Raw genomic sequence first — 25,787 nt, 5'->3', positions numbered from 1 at the left:
CTTGGATTCTCATCAATGATAATGGTATTACATTTTTAATTTGTTTTACAGACAAAGACTGTTGTATTTGGTGAATTTTCATTTAATTTTTGGAACTTCTTTATTTCAAATATCTCATCATAGTTTAAAGTTTTCAACTTCTGCTTATCTTCACAGCTTCTAGTCCCCTTTAGCGAATAGTGTTGGAACGATTAGCAGTCTGCTGAACTAAATTAGGAACTTCCAGCTTAGAAGAAGCAGCATAGTATTTGAGCTACAAGACCTCTTACTATGATTGCGATCATTTGTTAAACTTTTGAAGCAAAATGTTATTTTCACATCTTCACTATTGCACTGACAACACTGCAGTTTACTGACACAACTCCAGTGTGCAATATCAGAGCACAAACTTGTGTTTGTTCACTTAAATGATCCACATGAATGGGACTTGTAATCATCTGCCTAACCTTCTCTCCATTTTGACAAAGTACAAAAAAGCTTTGATTGTGTTCTCAAATGCACAGCACTATGAATATGCCATAAGATGTTTTTCCACAATGCACTATATAAATCTAAGTTGTTATTCTGCAGCTAACTTCCTGTGTCTGAAGCCAAACAATTGATTGCTATTAACTGTATGACCATAATACTGCATCCAGTGCACAAGATTGTAGCCTGTTTTGCTTATTAGATAATGGTATTCCAAAGACTGACTGGAGAGATCACAGTATGGGTGAACATGAGGTTCCTGCACATAACTGCACTGATATGCTGCTTTCTAGCCTTCCAGCTTAATTTTCCCTTGGTACAAGTTTATATTCTGAATGATCTAGTGGACGTCATGGGGGAAAATGCTCAAGGAGTTATTTACTCCCTTATCAATAGCACCATGGTCTGCGTAATTAGGCCCTGGACCGATAGTTCTGCAGAAATGACAGTCTTCAAAGATTTGGTGACAGCAGTTTATGGTTACGCTAAACATAATCACTCCATAACAATGGTATAATTCACAGCAGGATGGTCTTATTCTAGATCTCTCATAATGTTTTGCAGAACAGTCTCTCTTTTGCCTACATAAGACAAGTACTTCTAGATTTTAAGGCTGTCTTGAAACGCTCTACCACACAAAGCTTTGATGAGATATTAGTGAAACTTGCATTACAGCTGCTAACTGATGAACTTTGATCAGAAACCCATTGCATTTGTTTCCTTACCATTCACTGCTCAGGGCTGTTTTCCTTATTATCTGTCTCTTTTGGTGCACACCTCCCACAACAGCATTCAGGTCTCCCCTCCAGCTGCAGTCACAACTGACTCTGAGCACTGCAGTTGATCTGCCAATATCCATCTATTCGGAATTTAGAAGAGAGACAGTCCTGAGGAGGAGGGAGAGCCAGGTGCACTGGCTTGTTGTGTGGCAGGAATTACATCATGCAAACTGGTCCATGATTGACTGATCATGTCAGAACAGACCTACTTTACAGTCATTGAATCAAGTGGGAGGCAGTCATAGACTCATTGTCTCTTCTGCAGACCTGTATGCTCTACAAGACCACCCTGCTTGTTAAGATAAAAGTCATAACATCATTGAACTTCCATGTTGTGACTCATTTGAAAATACTATGGGTGGCTTTTCAAATATCTGCCATGGCTCAGTGACTACAATTCATGCCCCTATATAGAAGGCTGTAGGTTCAAGTTCTACTTCCAGGCAGATGCCACTTGGGCTGATCGGACTGTGGCGACTTTATCTTTACCATTAATAGTAAACATTGTACCATTGCTGGTGTTATCTTTTATCCTGTCCTTTGGTAGTAAAAGATTCAATGATGATTATGAAGAGGTGCATTGTTGGGGGTGGGGGTACACTTTATCACAACGGTGAATATATTTAAAAAGTGCATAATTGGCTGCAAATCTAGACCTGCAGTTGTGATAGGCTGAATGTAGATCAACGTCTTTTTTTGTTAAATCTATGTCAGATGTAGCCCTGGAAATCCATTTCTAATATAATGTTTTGTTTGCTCAGGTAACATATCTCAGGTAACTTACACCTTTTTCCCATTGGGAGAGCTATTGGTGATAAAAACATCATTGATTGAAGATTATCACTTAATTGAGTGAGGAAAGGGATTGAATACATTTCTTTACACCAGAGGTTGTGAGAGAGTGATGTCTCCCACAGGTAATTTTTGAAGTAGTTAATTTATAATAAAATTACATTTTAAACATGAATTAAATGAATATTAGATTTGTGCATTGCTGCTTCTCTGAGAGATTTTGCTGGCAGCCACTACTTAGACTACAGTGGTCATTAAAAAATTCTCAGGACTAAATGTTAGAATATAAGGATTGAGAGTGAATAGGGTGATGGTGTGAGTTTTGTACCTGGTACAAAGCTGATGGACCAAATTGCCTTTTCCTGTACTGTGCCATTCAGTATTCTACAAATGTTGGATGTCAGTTAGAAGGCAGAGGATCCAGTTTTAGTTTGAACTCAGTGTGAAACCTGTCAACCTGCCGCAAGCAAACTTACACGCAGAATCTTAACTCCCATATTTTGTTGTGTTTACAAGCTATCCAATACAGGTAGTGATGAATTGAGAACTATTGAAATACAAGATCCAGCGATGTCCTTTGGGTTCTAACAGCTTTAAATTTTTTGAGATTTCTCTCCTGCCTGACTCCTTCTTCAAATATGGCTGGAATTAAAACCAGTTAGAACAAATTGTGACCCTGTCAATGCCATTAGTTTGAAGATTTTCTTGGAGAATTATTTGGAAGACCCACTTCATCAAAGGCAACTGGTCCATCATATGTGAAGGTTCTCTGCTGCTGGTCATGAACAGCTTTGTCCCTTTAAAAGAGAATACAGGGAGAAACAGAAGAGGCACCCCAGTGAGCAGTCCCCACTCCATGTCCCACCTGGTGTGACAGAATGAAGGTTTGTGCAAATGCAACTTGGTGCCAGTGAAAGGAAACTAAAATGGAGACTATACAGGTATGCAAGTTAGTTTAACTGAGTCAATGCTTCAAGAGATGCATTACAAATGTCACAGCATGCTATGGATTGAGTGCTTTGTGAATGCACAGTACACTCACTACCTTGCTTTGAAGGGCATCCATTAACATTTCCTACTCAGCATCCTTTCTTAGCCCAGAAAATTTGTTTTTCATTTATTTCTGTAGGCAACAGACTGAAATGACAGCATTCACATTGTTGGTGCCCTGCCTGCTGTATGTGATGTTCTATTTGGAGGCTTTTCCTGTATTGAGAAAAATAGTAATTTCCTCAGGGTCACATCCTACTGTGAAACCTTGAGGCTGCTCCAAATGTGTTGTCCAGAGACAGCCTCAAAAAAATTTCGACACAATTTAGGAATGCAGCAGCCTTTTAGAGATCATATCCCATCCTCCCTCAGGTCCTTGAATATTCCCTGTGAATGGAAAGCAATGTCATGAGATTTTAAAAACTGTGTTAATGATTTGATTCCATGTAATTAGCTTATCCATTCAACAAACACACTGATATGGGAGTTTGAGACCTGACTATGGACAAATTGAAAATGAACTTATAAAGCTGCACAGGAACCTGACATAATGTATTCATGATAATTGTGAGCATAAGGGTAACAATTAGCTAGGCCCATTATTGGGAGCACTGCTGTCCAGAGATTTGTGCATTGCTGCTTCTCTGAGAGATTTTGCTGGCAGCCATTATTTAGGCCACAGTGGTCATTTAAAAAAATTCTCAGGCACAGCATCTGCTCTGTTCTGTACTGAACAATTTAGCAGAGGGGTACTGAGGATATAGTTTTAGTTTGAACCCTGTGTGAAATCAGTCATCTTGTCACAAGCAAACGTACATGCAGTTTCTGAATCCCATATATTGCTGTGTTTCCAAGCTGAAAGTGTGGTGCTGGAAAAGCACAGCAGGTCAGGCAGCATTGAGATGCTGCCTGACCTGCTGTGCTTTTCCAGCACCACACACTAAATTCGGATCTCCAGCCTCCAACATTTGCAAGCTATCCAATACAGATAGGTGACGAATTAAGAACAATTGAAACACAGATCCAGTGATATCCTTTGGGCTCAAACAGCTTTAAGTTCTTTGAGATTTCTGTCCTGCCTGTATCTTCTCTCAATTATGGCTGGAATTAAAACCAATTAGACCAAATTGTGACCCTGTCATTTGCCAAAACTAGTGAAGGAGTCCAGTGTCTGTTTTAGGCTGTGGAGGGATGCCTGAAAAATCATCTGAATCGACTTCAGATTGAATATTATTCAGATGGCCTCGTGGCTTATAAAACAAGCCTGATGTTAGCACTTCTTCCTGTCCTACACACCCCTGCCACTACCTTTATCTTAAGCAACATTTACAGCCACTCTACAGTTCATAACAACATAACAAATAGGAGCAGGAGCCACTTGAGCCTGCTCCGTCATTTAAGAAGCTTGTGGCTGACCTGATCTTAGCCTCAACTGTGTTTTATTCATGTTACCTCCCCCTTAGGTCAGAAATAAATCCGAAATTGGAAGCTTGTCTCGGTCTCGATATTAACCATGAAATGATCATTGATTGCTGTAAAAATCCAAATGATTCACTATTTTCTTCAGGGAATGGAATCTGCCATCCATAGTGCTTCTGGTCTACATGTTCCTCCTCACCCACAGCTATGTGGTTGACCCTCCCCTCTGCAATGATATAGCAAGCAACTTATTTAAAAATGATTAGAAATAACCTTGATAATGACACCCATGGCCTATGAAAGAATAAATAAAAGCAGTATATTTAAGACTGTGTCAGTCTTAAATGTACTGAATAATTCTGCCATAGCTGTCCAAAGTAGAGAATTCCAAAGATTGAAAACCACCAGAGAGAAGAAATTCCTCTTTAGCTCTATTTTAAATGAGTGACCCCGTATTTTGAAACCATGAGCCCGAGGTCTAGACTCCCCCCTGACTTTTGAATGTCATTTCAAAATCTACCTTGTCAATTTCCCTTAATTTTATATATTTCAAAGAAGAAGAACTTCAAAATTTCAGTGAATACACTAAAGTTTTGTGGTTCATATTTGTCCTTTGCGAATTCACTTATCCACACAATTCTTGTTGTCCACCATTTTGCCAATTGCAAATTTAATAGTAACGTATCACACTTTAAAAGAAAAAATGGAGAAAATCGTAATTGTACATCATAAATGTGCACCTGCTGTCCACAATTTCACACTTTGTGATAATACCTGACTGTGATGTTTTCTGGGAACATATCCCCTATGAAAGTGGGCCATATATGTGGAACAGTCCATCTTCCACAGCTACACTGGCCCCACCCCCCACCTTTTCCTCCGCTACATCGATGACTGTATCGGCTCTGCCTCGTGCTCCCACGAAGAGGTTGAACAATTCATCCACTTTACCAACACTTTCCACCCTGACCTCAAATTCACCTGGACCGTCTCAGACTCCTCCCTCCCCTTCCTAGACCTTGCCATTTCTATCTCGGGTGACCGAATCGACACGGACATTTACTATAAACCGACCGACTCCCACAGCTACCTAGACTCCACCTCCTCCCACCCTGCCCCCTGTAAAAACGCCATCCCATATTCCCAATTCCTTCGTCTCCGCCGCATCTGCTCCCAGGAGGACCAGTTCCAAAACCGTACCACCCAGATGGCCTCCTTCTTCAAGGACCGCAATTTCCCCCCAGACGTAGTCGACGATGCCCTCCACCGCATCTCTTCCACTTCCTGCTCCTCCGCCCTTGAGCCCCGCCCCTCTAACCGCCACCAGGACAGAACCCCACTGGTCCTCACCTACCACCCCACCAACCTCCATGTCCAGCGTATCATCCGGCGTCATTTCCGCCACCTCCAAACGGACCCCACCACCAGGGACATATTTCCCTCCCCTCTCCTATCAGCATTCCGAAAAGACCACTCCCTCTGTGACTCCCTCGTCAGGTCCACACTGCCCACCAACCCAACCTCCACTCCCGGCACCTTCCCCTGCAACCGCAAGAAATGCAAAACTTGCACTCACACCTCCCCCTTACTTCCCTCCAAGGCCCCAAGGGACACTTCCATATCCGCCACAAATTCACCTGCACCTACACACACATCATCTATTGCATTCGCTGCACCTGATGTGGCCTCCTCTATATTGGGGAGACAGGCCGCCTACTTGCGGAACGTTTCAGAGAACACCTCTGGGACACCCGGACCAACCAACCCGTAGCCCAACACTTCAACTCCCCCTCCCACTCCACCAAGGACATGCAGGTCCTTGGACTCCTCCATCGCCAGACCATAGCAACACGACGGTTGGAGGAAGAGCGCCTTATCTTCCGCCTGGGAACCCTTCAACCACAAGGGATGAACTCAGATTTCTTCAGTTTCCTCATTTCCCCTCCCCCCACCTTGTCTCAGTCAAATCCCTCGAACTCAGCACCGCCTTCCTAACCTGCAATCTTCTTCCTGACCTCTCTGCCCCCACCCCACTCCGGCCTATCACCCTCACCTTGACCTCCCTCCACCTATCACGTTCCCAACTCCCCTCCCCCAAGTCCCTCCTCCCTACCTTTTATCTTAGCCTACTGGACACACTTTCCTCATTCCTGAAGAAGGGCTTATGCCCGAAACGTCGATTTTCCTGTTCCTTGGATGCTGCCTGACCCGCTGCGCTTTTCCAGCAACACATTTTCAGCTCATTACTGAATTGGCCCAATGTGCCCAGCCTTTTCCTTGTGAGACAACCCCTTCAATCCAGGGCTCACCTTAAGGAACTTTTTCTGAATTCCTCAAATACAATGACACCCATTCCTAAATAAATAGATAAATATTTTATGCATCAGCACCTATACAATTGCAGGAAGCTTCCTTACTTTTATACTGTATTCCTGTTGCATCTAAGGTCAGCATTCCGTTTGTCTTCCTAATTATTTGCTCTGTCTACATGCTTTTTTTCACATGTGCAAGAACGTTCTGATGCTTCTGTACTGTTATATTGAGTAGTTGCTATGCATTTAAATAATATTTTACTTCATGGATTTTTGAGAAGGTTTGTAGCTCAGGTTGATGATAAGTATTCAAGTTAGCTTGCTGAACTGGAAGGTTTGTTTTCAGACGTTTCATAACCATACCAGGTAACATCATCAGTGAGAGTCTCTGCTGAAATGCTGGTGTATGTCCTGCTTCTCTGTTTATGGATCTTGGTTTCTTAAGGTGAGTGATGTCATTTCCGATTTTTTTTTCAAGGGAAGGCAGAACTCTATCAATAATCACATCAATTTAGATCCTATCTACTCTCCCTTGAACAGAGGAACCAGAAATGACATCACCCACCTTAAGAAACCATGACCTATAAATAGAGAAGTGGGACATACAACCAGCGCTTCACTGGAGACTCTTACTGATGTTACCTAGTATGATGATGAAACGTCCGAAAGCAAACCTTCCAGCTCAGTAAGCTAACTTAGTTAAATATTTTACTTTTCTATTCTTTCTACTAAAAGTGGAAATCCTCAAAAATCCTTTATAATAGAAATTCTTTATCCCTGGAATCATACTATTCTGCTCTAGCTCCTGTGCCTTCCCATGTTTCCTATAATGTGGAACCCAGACTGAGACTGAACACATGCCTTAAATGTTGTAACTGAACCTGCATCTACCACTTCCTCTGTAGTTCATTCCACACAATAATCACCCTCTGTGTGAAAAGGTTGCCCTTCAGGTCCTTTGTAAATCTTTCTCCTCTCACCTTAAGATGACACCCTTTAGTTTTGAACTTCCCTTCCCTCGGTAAAAGGTAAGTTTTCATCTTATTCATCTTATCTATGCCCCTCATGGTTTTATAAACCTCTGTAAGGTCATCCCTCAACCTCCTACTCTCCAGTGAAAAATGTCCCAGCCTATCTATCCTCTCTCATAATTCAAACCTTCCAGTCCCGGTAGCATTCTTATAAATCTTTTCTGTAACCTCTCCAAATTAGTAATAATTTTTCTATAGCTGGGGAATGTTCTTTTTAAAACTATCTTCCTCAAAGTGAACAATGCTTCAAATTTAATATAATGGACCAATTTTGAGATTGTGTCATGCACAGCAAGGTCTAGATAATTCATATATACTAGGAAGAGCAAAGTCCTAACATTGACCCCTGAGAATCTCAGCCAGAGAAAAAAAATCCATGAACCATTATTCTTTGTTTTCTGTCATTCAGCCAATTTTGTATCCATATTGTCACTGTCATTTTTATTCCATGAGTTTGCATTTCCTTGCAATCTGCAGTGTGGCTGTGTATTTACTACCTTCTGACCATCTTGCTATTTGTTTTCCACACAGCTGAGATTTTGCTCCCATATCTTCTCCATCACCAAGAAATCTGTAAAATGTTTCCCCAGAACCCAATTCTCTGCCCATGTGTTGCCAAACTCTTAGTAGTCCCAGACTTGTCTGTCCCTCTCCTCTCCTGGCCACTCTTGTATGCTCCTTCAGAACCTTCTGCATATCCAATCTACTACCGGTACCAAGTTCATGCACCAAGTTCCAGCTGCCTGTTATGTCTAGTGTTCAATGATGTACTTTGACTTCAGATCTTCAATGTCTCAAACTCAGCACTTACATCCTGATGCTTAGACCCCTCCATGATTTTACTCCTCCTTAATCTCCTGCAGTGTCACACCAAATCTATTCCTCTGCCTTTGGCATGTTGTGCATTCTCCTTCCCTTGGATTCTGCAACAGCAGCCCTAATTTCAGGAGCCAAGGCTGCTTTTTTAAACTTTCAATGTTCCTAGCTGCCCTATCTTAAGACCCTTCAGTAAAAAACATTTCTGAAGTCACTCACTCCATTGTTGACCCATGCTTGTTTTTTACCTATGTAAAACACCTTAGAATTTTTGTCATTACAGTGTGCTATAAATGTAAGTTAGTATTAAACTTGAGAAGAGAGAAACTGCATTACACCATACTTCTACCTACCACTATGACACTTAAAGAAGCAGCATTTGAAATAAACTGTTGCACAATATATTCTGGATATATAGAGATGAACTGTTAGGGAGAAACAACACTGAAGTATCACTGGAAAGATGTCCTAGAAAGTCATTGGTATCAAGCCCACAATTCTTTTATTCATTATCGGAGAGAATGTAAAGAAAATGTAATTATTTTGTATTCCTCTTTTCTGTACAAACCATGTACACCAAACTAAGAAGAGCAAAGCCAGAATAAAATATAGCAATATTCATACGAGACTGAAGCAGCCAGCCAGCTAAGTGCCAAGATGGTCTTTTCTTGCAGTCAATTCACCCCTGCTATTTTGTGGGAGAAACAACTTGTTCCTTTGCTTCTGATTGTATGTTCAAGGGATGACATGACACCAGCATGATTCAAGGCTATTTGCAACCTTCAGGAGAATCAGGAACAAACCTAACTGACAATGCTATCAGAGCAGTGATAGAGTGGAACAGGGAGTGACAGGTTTTGGCTAACAAAGAATTAAGACAATGTGACAAATGCAGATTTAATTTTAATAATATCACAGTGATACTAAAATGCTTACTGTCTTTATTGGAAGAGACAAAGAGCAGGTCACATATCACATAAGGAGTTTACGAGCAAAGTTGTGGATTAGTTATGACTCGTGCAGTTTATTTAGATAATGAGTATTTAAAGTTTTGGATTTGCATCAATCTTCAAATTAGTCATATTTTGTTATGAACAGAAGCACTTGTAGACTTGTTAAAAAAAAATCTGATTTCTTAAATGAAGTATGAAAAGAATGATAGTCTATTAAAGGCAGGCCATAACTCCAGCAATTTTGTTGGAGAAGGCATTTGATCCATTGTAAATGCACAACAAACTAATTTGTATGTGAAAACTGTTAGTATTGTGGAGAAGGTCAAGTGTGATCAATCTGGCCAAGGTCTTGACTTCTGAATTGTAGGAAGTGTTGTGTAAGGATAGAGGTCTGTGGGTGGGTCTTTGTTTTGAATTGTTTTTTTAAATTTATTCAGTGAAAATGGGCTTCACACCTGGGCCAGCATTTATTTCCCACCCCTAAATGCCCTTGAGAAGGTGGTGGTGAGCTGCCTTCCTGAAATGCTACAGTCCCACAGTGCAGTTAGGGAGGGAGTTCCAGGATTTTAACAAAGTGGTATTAAGGAATGGCAATATAGATCCAAGTCAGAATGATAAGTGCCTTGGAGGGTAACTTGCAGGTTAGCACGTTTCCATGTATCTGTTGCCCTTGTCCTTCTAGTCAGTACTGGTCATGGGTAAGTAAGGTTATCAGAATCCATGGCAAATTTCTGCAGTGCATCTTAGGGATGGTACATGCTGATGCTACTGAGCGTCAGTGGTGGAGGGAGTGAATGTGAATGTTTTTCAGTATGGTGCCAATCAAACAGATTGCTTTTTTCTAGATGGTGTTTAGCTTCTTGAACGTTGTTTAAGCCCTACTCGTCCAAGTACATTGAGCATATTACATCAGACTCCTAGCATGTGCCTTGTAGATGATGGATAGGATTTAGGGAGTCAGGAGGTAAGTTCATTGCAGGATTCCTTGTCTTTGACCTCCTCTTGTAGCCACTGTATGAATATGGCTAGTCCAGTTCAGTTTATGGTCAATGGTAGCACGCAGGATGTTGATAATGGGAAGTTCAGTGAGGGTAACACCATTGAATGTGAAGGAACAATGGTTGGATTTTGTCCTATTGAAGATAGTCACGCGGAGCAAATGTTGCATTCCCTTAGCCCATTTAAGGAGTCATGAATGGTGCTGAACATTGTGCAATCATTAGTTAATATCATAGAACAGAGAATATTACAGCGTAGTACAGGCCCTTCAGCCCATTGCGCCACCCTGTCATACTAATCTGAAGCCCATCACACCTGTGCTATTCCATGTACGTCCATTTGCCTGTCCAGTGACAACTTAAATGCACTTAAACTTGGCGAATCTACTACCGATGCAGGCAAAGCAATCCATACCCTTACTACTCTCTGAGTAAAGAAACTACCTCTGACATCTGTCTTATACCTATCTCCCCTCACTTTAAAGTTGTGTCCCCTCGTGTTTGCCGTCCCCATACTTGGAAAAAGCCTCTCCCTGTCCACCCTATCTAACCCTCTGATTATCTTGTATGTCTCTATTAATCACGTCTCAACCTTCTTCTCTCTAACGAGAACAGACTCAAGGCCCTCAGCCTTTCCTCATAAGACATTCCTTCTATACCAGGCAACATCCTAGTAAATCTCCTCTGCACCCTTTCCAAAGCTTCCACATCCTTCTTATAATGCGGTGACCAGAACTGTACACAATACTCCAAGTGTGGCCGTACCAGAGCTTTGTACAGCTGCAGCATAACCTCCTGGTTCCGGAACTCAATTCCTCTATTTATAAAGGCCAAAACACAGAATGCCTTCATAAAATCCCTGTCAATCTGGGTGGCAACTTTCAGGGATCTGTGCACATGGACACCGAGATCTCTCTGCTCATCTGCACTCCCAAGAATCCTACCATTAGCCCAGTATTTTGCATTCCGATTACTCCGGCCAAAATGTTTCACCTCACACTTGTCCACATTAAACTCTATTTCCCACCTCTCAGCCCAGCTCTGCATCCTATCGATGTCTCTCTGCAAACTACTACATCCTTCGTCACTATCCACAACTCCACCGACCTTAGTGTCATCCGCAAATTTACTAACCCACCCTTCTAAGCCCTCATCCAGGTCATTTATAAAAATGACGAACTGCAGTGGACCCAACACCGACCCTTGCGGTACGCTGCTAGTAACTGGACACTAAGATGAACATATTCCATCAACTACAACCCTCTGTTTTCTTTCAGCAAGTCAATTACTGATCCAAACTGCTATGTCTCCCATAATCCCATTCCTCCGCATTTTGTATAATAGCCTGTGGGAAACCTTATTGAACGCCTTGCTGAAATCCATATACACCACATCAACCAGTTTACTATCATCTACCTGTTGGGTCATTTTGTCAAAAAACTCAATAAGATTCGTCAGGCACGACCTACCCTTCATAAAACTGTGCTGACTGTCCATGATCAGATTATTCTTTTCTGGATGGTTATAATTCCTATCTCTTATAACCTTTTCCAACACTTTACCAACAACTAAATTGAGATTCACTGGTCTATAATTACCAGGGTTGTCTCTACTACCCTTTTTGAACAAGGGAACCACATTTGCTATCCTCCAGTCCTCAGGCACTATTCCTGTAGACAATGATGATTTGAAGATCAATGCCAAAGGCTCGGCAATCTCTTCCCTTGCTTCCCAGAGGATCCTAGGATAGATCCCATCCAGCCCAGGGGACTTGTTTATTTTCACACTCTGCAGTATTTCTAATACCTCTTCCTTGTGAACCTCAATCTCTTCTAGTCTAGATGCACGTATCTCTGTATCTTCCTCACCAAGATTTTCATTTTCTATAGTGAACACTGTCGAAAAATATTTATTTCGTGCTTCCCCTATCTCCTCTGACTCCACATACAACTTCCCACTATTATCCTTGATTGGCCCTAATTTAACTCTCATCATTCTTTTATTCCTGACATACCTATGGGTTAACCTATGCCTTAGGGTTAACCCTGATCCTATCCGCCAACAACTTCTCATGTCCCCTCCTGACTCTTCTGATCTCTCTTTTTAGGTCTTTCCTGACTTCCTTGTAACCCTCAAGCGCCCTAACTGAGTTTTCACATTTTGTCCTAACATAAGCCTTCTTCTTCTTCTTGACCAGGGATTCCACTTCCTTAGTAAACCAAGGCTCACACGTTCTATATCTTCCTCTCTGCCTGACAGTACATAGTTATCTAGGACACACAGGAGCTTTTCCTTGAATAAGCTCCACATTTTTAATGTGCTCATCCCCTGCAGTTTCCTTCCCCATTTTACGCTTCCTAAATCTTTCCTAATTGCATCGTAATTTCCCTTCCCCCAGCTGTAACTCTTGCTCGGTGGAGTACACCTATCCCTTTCCATCACTAAAGTAAACCTGACAGAATTGTGATCGCTGTCTCCAAAATGCTCACCTAAATTGTGATCGCTGTCTCCAAAATGCTCACCTAAATTGTGATCGCTGTCTCCAAAGTGCTCACCTAATTGTGATCACTGTCTCCAAAGTGCTCACCTAATTGTGATCGCTGTCTCCAAAGTGCTCACCTAATTGTGATCGCTGTCTCCAAAGTGCTCACCTAATTGTGATCACTGTCTCCAAAGTGCTCACCTGATTGTGATCGCTGTCTCCAAAGTGCTCACCTAATTGTGATCACTGTCTCCAAAGTGATCACCTAATTGTGATCACTGTCTCCAAAGTGATCACCTAATTGTGATCACTGTCTCCAAAGTGATCACCTAATTGTGATCACTGTCTCCAAAGTGCTCACCCAAATTGTAATCGCTGTCTCCAAAGTGCTCATCTAGCCTTCCATCTGACATTATGATGGATGGAAGGTTGTTGATTTAAGCAGTTGAGGATGGTTGAGACTAGATCCAACTCTGAGGAATTCCTGCAGGGAGGTCCTGGATCTGAGATGACTGACCTCCAATAGCCATAATACAAATCTTTGTGACAGGTATGACTTCAACCAACAGAGCCCCCGGGTGGGTGGAGGGAGCAAGAGGGCTGAGAGATAAATGTGAAAGGGGTGGGGTTGGGTACCTTGAAGGTAGATGAAGCTGGAGGGTGATGGTGATAGGTCAGAGCGGAGAGTGGAGGGGATAGGTGGGAAGGAAGATGGACAGGTAGGACAGTTCAAGAGGGTGATGCTGAGTTGGTGGGATGGAGTTGGGGTAGTAGTTAGCTGAGTTAGATTTGACTTGCTTTTTGTGTACAGCACATTCCAGAGCAATTTTCTACAATGTTGCCCAGATGCCATTGTATCTGTACTGGAACAGCGAGGGAGGTGTATCGTGTTATGTTTGATGTGATGTTGACAGTGTTTGGAAGAGCTTCAGAATGGGTTGTGCATGAGTAGAACTGGGCATTGTAAACCTCATCGAAATAGCTGTTTGGTTCTGGAGTTTTACCGCATCAGAAACTTTCTATCTCAGCCTGGGTTTCCTTGATTGTAATTTGCAGGGCTATCAGAATGTAGTGATGAATTCTGAGGCAATCGGGAGCCTTAAAATCTGCAAAATTCAAGAATTGTTGTCTGGGTGCTGGTTGCTGTGGTTGTGGCGATGCTTGTTGAGCTGGGAAGTTAATTTGCAGATGTTTTGTCCTCTGTCTAGGTGACATTTTTAGGGCTTTGGAGCCTCCTGTTCAGCACTTCTGTACTGCGTCTTCTGGAATTTATTTGGTTCTGTTTCTGCTGCTTCCAGTTGTTGGTTCCGTAGATCGGTTGTTGTGGCGGGTACATTGGCAATAATTAGCAATCTGCATCTATGAACTCTGACTGGCCACTAAACGCCACGACCGGCTATCCGCAGTAGCCGCGCGTACACACACACACACACACAAATGGGACAACACAGCGATCATACGGCACGCTAAACAGGACAGCCAGAGAATTTCTAGAAGTGTGGTACTCATCCATGGTCTCCATTAACATAGACCTAGACCCAATATACTGGCCACTACAACGAACTACCAGGACTGGCAACCAGAACCAGCAGGAATGGAACCACATAAATTCTAGAAGATGCAGCAAAGCAATGCTTCACAGGAGGCTCCAAAGCACTTAAGATGTCGCCTAGACAGGGGACAAACATTAGTCCCTTGTGAAACCACACTTGGAATATTGTGTCCAGTTCTAGTCGTCCTACTATAGGAAAGATACAGAAGCTTTGGAGAGGGTGCAAAGAAGGTTTATCAGGATGCTGGCTGGACTGGAGGTCATTGCCAGCGGTGGTGGTGGAAGCAGAGTTATTAAGGACATTTAAGCGATTGCTGAACATGCACATGGATAGCAGTGAATTGTGGGGTGTGTAGGTTAAATCATTTTATTTTACATTATGATTAACCCTCGGCACAACATTGTGGGCAAAGGGCCTGTTCTGTGCTGTTCTTTTCTATGTTCTTTCTATGTTCTAACTTCCCAGCTTGCCGAACATATCCACAACTACGGCAATCTGAAAAATTACCGAGGCTAGAGAAGTTGACAGTATTGTATCATTTGATTGTTCTGTCTGCCACTCAGAGGCCAGCAGTAGATGAATGCATCATGCAAGTAAGTATGATCTAGTTGGGATTATAGAGACGTGGCTGCAGGGTGGCTTGTGTTGAGAACTGCATATTCAGAATATTTAGTATTTAGAAAGGACAGACAAAAAAGAAAAAGCAGTGGAGTTGCATTGCTGGCCACAGTGGAAATTAATGCTTTAGTGTGGAAAGATATTAGCCCCAAAGATCTGGAATCTGAATGGATAGGTTAGCAAAAGAACATTAGTGATGCTTGTATATAGAAATCCCAAATTGTAGGGGTGTTTTTGGGAATGAGAAATTTGGGATTTATGCAATAAAGGAAATTGAGTAAATCAAATTAGTAACAATACTATAGAGGAGAAATTTGTGGAATATATATTGGATAGTTTTCTGGACCAGTATGTTGAGGAACCAAATAGAGAGCATGACATCCTAGACTGTCCACAACCACCAGATAAAGGAGCAGTGCTCCGAAAGCTAGTGCTTCCAAAAAATCCTGTTGGACTATAACCTAGCGTTGTATGATTTTTAACTTTTTACACCCCAGTCCAACACCAGTACCTCCAAGTCGTCCAAGACTGGGTATTATATAACGATAAAGGAATAATTAGCAATCTAGTTCTGTGTGGCACCGTGTTGATGAGCGATGATAGAATGATACAATTCCTCATCAAGAGTGATGTGGTTGATTCTGAGACTTAAGATCTAAATAGAGGAAACCGTGATGACATGAGGGCACAAGTAGGCGATGATAGATTGAGGAACATTACTTAGAGGGATGACTGTGGAAAGGCAATTGTAAACATTCAAAGAGCGTAAGGAGGAATTGCAACAATTATCCATTCTTACCTGGTGCAAATGTAAAATGGCAAAAGTGCCAAATTACAAGGCTCAGAAGGAAATTAGACATGATTTGGAGATGACGGTGTTGGACTGGGGTGTACAAAGTTAAAAATCACACAATACCAGGTTATAGTCCAACAGGTTTAATTAGAAGCACACTAGCTTTTGGAGCAATGCTCCTTCATCAGGTGATCACCTGATGAAGGAGCGTCACTCCGAAACCTAGTGTGCTTCCAATTAAACCTATTGGACTATAACCTGGTGTTATGTGATTTTTAACTAAGGAAATTAAAGACAGGATTAGATCAAAGGAAGAGGCATATAAATTGGCCAGAAAGAAAGAAGCAGACCCAAGGAGTGGGCGCATTTCACATTCCAGAAAAGGGGGATAAAGGAATTAACTAAGAAAGGGAAAGTAGACTATAAGAATAAGCTTGCAAAGAGCATTTGAACTGGCTGTAAATTTCTATAGAAATGTGAAGAGAAAAAGATTAGTGAAGACATTTGAAGGTCCCTTATAATCAGAAACAGGGAACTTAAAATAGCAAATAATGAAATGGCTGACCAATTTGATACATACTTCAGTTGTATGTTCACAAAGGAAGATACAAATATCAGACTAGAAATATTGGAGAATACAGGGTTTGGTGAGATAGAAGTGCTGAAGGAAATCAGTTTTGGTCGAGAAATAATGTTGAGGCAGTTGATGGGATTGAAGACCAGTAAATCCTCAGGCCCTGATAATCTTATTCACAGTGTACTTAAGAAATTGTCTGTAGAAGTAGTGGATGCATTGGTGGTCATCTTCCAAGATTCTACAGATTTTTGAATGGTTCATTCAGATTAATGTAACCCCTGTTACTTAAGAAGGGAAGCACAGAAAAATCAGGAATTATAGACCAGTTAGCCTGACGTGAGTAGTGGTGCAAATGCTAGAGTCCCTTATAAAATAATTAATATCTGAGTTATGGAAAACAGTAGCAGGTTCGGATAGTGTCAGCGTGGATGTACAAGATCAAAATCATACTTGACAGATCTGGAGTTCTTTGAGGATAGAGTAACGTAACTAGTAGAGTTGATGAAGGGGTGCCACTGGATGAGGTTTGTTTTCTAGACTTCTGGAAGGTTTTTGACAAAGTCTCACATAAGAGATTAGTGTGTAAAATTAATAGGCATAAGATTGGGAGTAGTGTATTGAAGTGGATAGAGAACTGGTTGGCAAACAGGAGACAAAGATTAGGAATAAGCAAGTGCTTTTCTGAATGGCAGACAGTCACTAAAAGGGTACTACAGGGATCAGTGCTGGGACCCATGCGGTAACTAAATGCAATATCTCCAAGTTTGCAGACAGCACAAAGCTGAGTGGTAGGGTGACCTGTGAGGAGTATGCAGGGATATTTCATTGTGGTTTTGATAAATTGAGTGGGCAAATGCATGACAGATGCAGTATAATGTGGATAAATGTGAAATTACCACTTCAGTAACAAAAACTGAAGGCAAATTATGACCCATACAGCTGCTGGGAAAGGGGAATGTGCGATAAGACCTGGGTGTCCTCGTACATCAGTCGCTGAAGATTAGCAGGCAGATACATCGGGTGGTAAAGAAGGCAAATGGAATGTTGGGCTTTGTAGCGAGAGGAGTTGCGTACAGGAGCAGGGATATCTTACTGCGATTTAACAGGGCCTTGGTGAGACCGCACCTGGAATATGTAGGTTTTGGTCTCCTTACCTGAAGAAGGTTGCTCTTGCTGATGTGGGAGTGCAGTGAAGGTTTATCAGACTGATTCCTGCATTGGCAGGATTGATGTACAAAGAAAGGTTGAATTCGTTAGCATGATATTCGTGAGTGTTAGGAAAAATGAGCAAGGCAGGAGTCTGACCAAAACATATAAAATTCTAACAGGACTATGCAGGGTGGATGCAGGAAGGATGTTCCTGATGGCAGGGGAGTACAGTATCAGGTGCCACAATCTAAGGATATGGGCAAACCATTGAGGACTGAGATGCGGAGATTTTTTTTACCCAGAGTGTAGTGAGTCTGTGGAATTCACTGCCACAGAATGCAGTTGAATCTGAAATATTGTATGATTTCAAAATGGAGTTAGATATAGCACTTATGGCTAAAGGGGTCAAAGGATATGGGAGGAAAGTAGGAGCAAGTTATTGAGTTAGATGAATGGCAGGACAGGTGCAAAGGGCCATATGACCTACCATGCTGCTGTTTTCTGTTTTTCTCTTTCATTACCGGGAACATCCCTAGAACCAGTGGCTGGTGTCTGGAATGCTCTAGAGACTTCAGCAGGTATCGTGACTGGATCTTTGAGCACAAGTAAATGTGGCAGGTTGAAGGTTGTGGGACAGGGGGTTGCAGTACTTTCAGGTGAAGAGGGTGGAGTTTTGGAGGCAAGAATAGGGGTTGGCTTTCAGCTGTGCGTGCCTCCATTAAGCAGTGAGTTCCTGTGAACATGTTTCCTAATGTGATGAGCTGATTGTATGTGATGGATTTCCTTACTTCCTTCCCTCAGTTTATCTGGTGTGCATGGTGTGCTGTATGAATTTTTCTGGTCGCACAGATAATGGGTTGTTGGGTATGTCATGCTAACAATTATGGTCTAACAATGAAACAGACATTGTAGCAAACAAACTGATTTCCTGTCTGTGTAGGTTACAAATCCACTGCAGAATAATTGTCAGGCAGAATCGCAAACTTGTATACAGACAGCTCACAGTCATTAAAAGTAGTGTAAGGGCAGGGTACACATGCAACAGAGTTAGTTCACCTCTGACATAAAGGAGAGTCTGTTCCTTTTCTGATTTGTGTCTTTTGTACAGGTAGTTCCTGTGTTGGGAACGGATTCTGCTCTGGTTTCCATGCGCAAGTTGATTACACTTTGGTCAGAATGCAATGCAGGACAACATAAGGCAACTGTTATCACGTGTTTAAAATTATACCCTTGTATAGGATTGGATTCGTAAGTACAAGTGTTTGTAAGTCAGACATAAATTGAGGAACCCTGTACCTACTTTTTGATGCACTGCTCTTTAGTTTAGTTTTCTCTGGGTCTGTTATACTGTATACTTTGTGGTTGGTTCCCTTAGTAATTTCCCAGAGAAGTGTACGGAAGCTATTGGCATATCATATCCGTTCTCCTTGATGCAGTTGTTATGCCAATAAACAGGCCATGATCCCTGGACCACCAAGCAGTGCTAGGTTTATTCATCATTTTTGAAGATGTATTTACTGAGGATGTCTTCCAGAGTTCACAGTTATGATTATTCTGTGTGTGTGTTATGACTGCCTTGTATTTTTGTGAAAGAAAGACTTGTGTTTATATCTCACTTCTCACAACCTTTAGTTGTCTCAAATTGCTTTACAGCCAGTGAAGTATTGTTGCTTTTGTAGTTTGGGTGATGTGGCAGCCAAACCATAAAAAGCATATACTTCCAAACAGCAATGTGATAATGAAAAATTATTCAGCTTTTGTATCCAGCTAGGGGGATTAGACTGGTGGGTCTTTGATACAGAAATAGAGTTGGAATGTTGAAAAAGGAAATATTATGAAATCCTCCATTCAGAGTGCAGATGTTGGACATTGTTAATCCATGAGGTGGAGAGGCTTGTGCTAAAAATGGCCCAGGCGAAAGTGAGGCCTGCAGATGCTGGAGATCAGAGTCAAGATCAGGAATGAGGGACTCCTGCCCCGAAGCGTCGATTTTCCTGCACCTCGGATGCTGCCTGACTTGCTGTGCTTTTCCAGCACCACTCTAATCTTGACCAAAAATTGCCCAGTCTGTGCTCTTGGGTGAAGAAGGTGAGGACATTATTTTGTCTATCCAATGCGCGATTAATTTGACTTGCACCAAAGGTTGAAGGCAGGTCTCCTGCTTCTTGGGTGAGATCAAGGTTTTCTTCCAATTGATTTGGTGATTTGCTCCCTTGAAATTAAGGCACATGACTTTGATTGCAGCCAACATAGGCGTTAAACTGTTCTGTTACATACAGATTTAGTGACAGAGATTGGGGGGACTCGAATCTGTTCAATGATCTGATTTACTCTGGGTGCTGTTTAAAATGGAGAGACTATCCCTATCAGCTGGAACTTCATTTCTTTATTCCTCTTCTTAACATCTTTCATTCATGGAGTTTGAGTTTTCAATTCATTATAATCCACTGTTAGGAGTTTGATTTCTCTTTGATTTCCCTTTTCTTATTCCTAAATTCTTGCCTGTTGGTCGTATTGACCTTGCCCTCCTTGGTTTGAGGTTTGCTGATCATGATTGACCTTTTTGTGCTGACCTTTGCTTGTCTGGTTGGATGCTTATGAAGGAACTCGGATATCTGCAAAGCACATCTCAAACACATATGGTAGGCTTCCTATGTCTGTGTGCATTCTCCTTTGTGAAGGATCTTGAGGTTGCCATATGAGGATATCCGATTTGAAATGAAGGATATGCTTACTCTTTGTAGAAGGCTGTGGTTCAGAGTTTTGAAAGGTGTTGAGGAATCTTTTGCCACAATTCTCAACTTTGAAAAGTAAATTAAGTCTAATTGATGCCTTGATTGTGAAGGCATTGTGCTTCGTGTTTGAAGGAGAAGTCTCCAAAGATTTTGAGCGTTAAATGCATATTTAGTCTCATTTAAGTCATTTGTATCCCCTTCTTTTGAAAGTCAAGGAGCCCCATAAAGACAAATTACATTCTCAGTCCATGATCAATGAAGCTACAGTTGTGTGCAAAAGTGTCTTGTCTGAAAAATGACAGAGGGGTGTTTTTGGATAAAAGGATTTTTTTTTGGATTATACTGAAGATCTGACTGTTATTTCACGGAATCGTACTTGAAGCTTTCCATTGTGATAATTGTTTCTAATCTCAACCTGGTTGGTAGATTCATTGAGCTTGCGATTTTGTTACTATCACACCTTTTTGATATACCCTGGCCCCTTGGTCCTGGTCCTCTGCCTGGGAGTTTCTACTACAGAACTCCCCTGCATGGTGAGTTAAAAATTTCACAGAATATTCACTTCTGTGCTAAGTCTGACTGATCCACTGTGGGTGTCAAGGTTTAATTTACAGATTAAGACATGAACCAGTCATGATCTTATTGATCCTATATAGGGGGCTAAATTGCTTACTCTTGCTATTGTGGTCATATCTGGGTTGCCTTCGGTGCCTAGAGATAAGGCTACACAGGTTCCACTTGCTGGATGGGTTGTTGGCCTCTGACTTTTAGACTGGCTGTCGGAATGCTTTGGACATTGAATTTTGGAAATGTATACTGGGAATCCTAGTCCATCGCAGGTATTTTGGGAAAAGCAGGTTGTCTTTGCTTGAACAGTTGGTGTTATATCTCTCTGGGATTCCTGGGGGCTCCAGTTGGGAAAATTGTATCTTGTTAAGTGCTGTACAGATGATAGACAATGCATGCTTAGCCCCTCCATTATCAAGGTTCCCAGTGGACTATTGGGGGAAGTGATCAGCAACTTCATTGGGGAAAGAGGTATTAAGGCTGAGGAGCACATGTATTGGTCAGTTCTGTAGCTGAAGGCCTCCTGAAACAGAACAACAAACTGAAGTAGACAGGCTCGCAAACTGTTTAGTTAAGTAATTGCATTCACACATCATGCTGCATCCTCAAGATCCCTAGAGTGCACCTCAGCCTGTGAACTACCTTTGAAGTGCTATTATTGGAAATGTTAGAAATTTGCTTTGATGCAGAAGGAGGCCATTCAACTCATTGTGTTCATACTGGTTGCCTGAGCATTTTAATTTAGTCCCAAGCCATTGTCTTTCTCCTGTGGCTGTGCACTTTGTTTCTATTTAAATGTCTGTCCAGTGCCCTCTTATATGCCTCAATTGAATCTGCTTCCACCAGAGTTCCAGGCACTGCGTCCCAGACCCTGCTTTGTGAAAACAATTTTTCTCATCTCATATTTGTTTATTTTACAAAGCATTTTAAAAATGCCCTTTAGTTGTCAATCCTTTTCAGAGTAGGAATGGTTTTCTGAGATTTGGTCTGGTTTTGTAAAAGGCCGTTGATCCTGCAGCCCTCTGTCCTCACCACCTCCGTACCCACCCACCCACAATGAACCTTGTACTCACTTAGAACATCAAACCTTATAGAGCAGTATAGAACCTTCAGCTGTCAATGTTGCACTGACCTGTGAAACCATTCAGAAGCCCATCTAACCCACACTATTCCATTATCATCCATCTGCATATCCAATGACCATTTCAATGCCTTTAATGTTGGTAAGTCCGCTACTGTTATAGGCAGGACATTACACTCCCTTACTACTCTGAGTAAAGGACCTACCTCTGACATCCATCCTATATCTGTCATTCCTCAATTTAAGGCTAGCCATCATTATCCAAGGAAAAAGGCTCTCTCTGTCCACCGTATCTAATCCTGTGATCGTCTTGTATGCCTCTACTAAGTCACCTCTTAACCTCCTCTCTAATGAGAACTGTTAAATCGCCTCTGCACCCTATCCAATTCTTCCACATCCTTGCTAACATTTGGCGACCAGAACGGTACACAATACGCCAAGTGCAGCTGCACTAGTTTTGTACAGCTACAGTGTGACCTCATGGCTCTGAAACTCAGTCCCTCGACCAATAAAAGCTACCATATGCCTTCTAAACAACCCTGTCAATCTAGGTGGCAACTTGCAGGGAGCTATGCAAATAGACACCGAGATCTGTCTGCTCATCCACACTACCAAGAATGTTACCATTAGCTCAATACTCTGAATTCCTGTTACTGCTTCCAAGTGGATCACTTCACGCTTTTTCGCATTATACTCCATTTGCCACCTCTCAGCCCAGCTCTGCAGCTTACCTATGTCCCACTGTAACCTGCAACATCCTTGTGCACTGTCCACAACTCCACCGATTTTAGTGTCATCTGCAAATTTACTAACCCTTCCTGCTCTACCCTCATCCAGGTAATTTATAAAAATGACATACAGGAGTGGCCCCAAAACAGATCCTTGCGGTACACCACTAGTCACTAAACTCCAGGATGAACATTTCCAGCTAGCCAATTTCTGATCCAGACTGCTAAATCACCCTCAATCCCATGACTGTATTTTTTGCAATAGCCACCGTGGGGAACCTTATCAAATGCTTTACTGAAATCAATATACACCACATCAACTGCCTTACCTTCATCCACCTGTTTGGTCATCTTCTCAAAGACCTCAGTAAGGTTTGTGAGGCACTTGCCCATTACACAGTACAGACAGGTCTCAGGAAACATGCAGGTGAAAAGACATTGAATTTCTAAAAAATTATTACAGAATCTCAAGTGGTTATTCTGTAATAGCAGCTAACTTCTATTTAATAACCACATCAAAGCCAGCTAATCATTCGAAAATATTAAAATAGCTTGTTAAAATGTGGACTCAAACCGACTCCCTGTGGGATAAGTGGTTTTGAAACTTTTGAAATTCAGCCAAACTGAAATAAATCCATCAAGGCTGGTATCCTGTCACCAAGTCACCGTTTATTTATACATACACTGTAAATGACAATGACCCGGCTAGCTCAGAGCTGCCTCATAGAGTGAGCAGAAACCCTGACACTCCTGTCTATATCTGTGATGAAGAGGTGCCAGTGTTGGACTGGGGTAGACAAAGGTTATAGTCCAACAGGTTTATTCGAAAGCACTACCTTTGGGAGCACTGTTCCTTTGTTAGGTAGCTAGTGGGGCAGGATCATAAGACACAGAATTATAGCGTGTAATCATAGAGTCATGCAACTGATATGATATTTTGAACAGACTTGAAAGAAATTCTGGGATTTACATATTGATGAATTGAAACTTGCAATCCATTCTAAAAGATAAAAGACTTAACAGCAATCTGGGTTTGTTCAATATATCTAAGAGAAAATGAGGACTGCAGATTCTGGAGATCAGAGTTGAGAGTGATGACCTGATGAAGGACTTATGCCCGAAACATTGATTCTACTGCGTCTCGGATGCTGCCTGACCTGCTGTGCTTTTCCAGCACCACACTCTCGACCTTGTTCAATATATCGTATCAGTTGCATAACACTATGATCTTATGCTATAAATTCTGTGTCTTATGAACCTGACGAAAGAGCAGTGCTCCGGAAGCTAGTACTTCCGAATAAACCTGTTAGACTATAACCCCTGGTGTTGTGTGATTTCTCTATCTGTCAGCCAGGGCACCCTGATTGGGCCAGCTTAACAATACCAATCAAGGAACACATATGCTGTGAGTTCTAACTGGCTGGCCTCGTTGCAATCACTACACAAACATTGATGTCAGATTTGAAACTGCAGGAACCAAGATAATGACTTTTTAAAAACAGCATTTTGTGATAATTGAAAGCTTCAGCCTAATTAATTTTAGAAGGCTGAGAATGTACATAACTTCAAAACATGACACAAAACAGAATTTATTCACCCTTCAAGAGCATTTATGCCTCCTTCATAACTTCATGACTTCCACACTGTGTTCAGGGCCTTGGAACAGTGAAATTGTTCTGTTTAAACATAGGATTGTATTTAAACAGTCCAGGAGATTTGTCTGATGTCTGTGCAATTGATAACCAGCTCCTTTCCCCCAAGGATGAAACTATATTGGCCTTAAATCCCAACTTGTGAAATTCAAACTCATTTTTATACAAATGCAGAAGTGCTCTACTGAATTCTGCTTGTGTCTTGGAATTCATATATTCTGATACAGGTCAGTACTTATGTTGGTGAGATTTGCTATAGGGGTTGCTGTAGGCCTTTTAAATTATTGAGGTTGTCAGGTGGAATTGTGACAAGTTGGAAAATCTACTGTTGTGGCAATAACTGATCCTGTTGGTTTGTAAAAAGGGATAGACTTTTAAGAGGCTTTCCAAGATGGCTCCTTCCAATACAACTGCTGTCTTTGTCATCAGGTTTGATAGCCAGAAAAATGAATCTGGCACTGAGGCAAAATTGAGGAATTGGTCAACTTGGTTAGGTTTGGAATTAGGAGCAGTTAACTGTTTTATAATAGTTCTCCTGGGTAATATCCTTTGGAAGAAGCTTTATCATGGTTATTCTCACCTCTGTGCTTATAGGCAGAAATTTACAGTAGATTTGGAGCTGCTTGATTGAAGTATCTCCCTGTTCGAGTGTGATTTAATTTTCTCTAAATGATGAACAAAAGAATGACAAATGAATGGGTTAAATATTTGTTGGCTAAATCAACCAGGATTTGCAGCCTTTGTTCTTGAAATGAATCAAATTATAACATAGCAAACAGTAGCTCTTCATTACAGTAACTATCACAGATTCTACAATCTTTAATAGAAGATGGATGCCTGCATTGCCTTGACCTTGTGTAATTTGCCATTTTATGCTTGGAGCCAGGACCTGATGTATTTCTTTGAATCTCACAAGAGAAAGACGAGTGTGTTCAGTTTCACGGCATGAATCTTGGCACATCTTGACAAGGACTTCTATTGTATTTCTTATATTTTTAATCAAAGCAACAGCTTGTACTTAACATAGAAAAATGACCCAAAGAGCTTAGGGAGGCATAACCAAAAAAAAGGATATTGAGCCAAAAGAGATGTTGGGAGACGTAGTCAAAAAAGTAAATTTTAAGGAGGCATTGAGTGTGAGGGAAGCAGGATTAAGGTTTTAGGGAGGGAATTCCAGAGGTGTAGTGTAGGAAGACGTTTTGCAGAAGAGGTTCGAGTCACAAGAATGGAATTGGTGGAGCCTAGATGTGGTTTAAGATTATTAGGAGATCAGATAGGGACTAGAGAGATTCAG

General features: G+C 41.6%; 1 protein-coding gene across 1 annotated transcript in view; it reads left to right on the top strand.

Moving 5' to 3' along the window:
* The window catches only part of LOC140492069 (doublesex- and mab-3-related transcription factor 1-like), a 135,785-nt gene that overhangs the window by 47,437 nt on the left and 62,561 nt on the right, over positions 1-25,787 (top strand). The window lies entirely within an intron of this gene.

This window comes from Chiloscyllium punctatum, chromosome 2, assembly GCF_047496795.1.
Source record: "Chiloscyllium punctatum isolate Juve2018m chromosome 2, sChiPun1.3, whole genome shotgun sequence".
Taxonomy (NCBI): domain Eukaryota; kingdom Metazoa; phylum Chordata; class Chondrichthyes; order Orectolobiformes; family Hemiscylliidae; genus Chiloscyllium; species Chiloscyllium punctatum.
The sequence above is the reverse complement of the archived record's forward strand: the minus strand, read 5'-3'. Positions and strand labels throughout refer to the sequence as shown.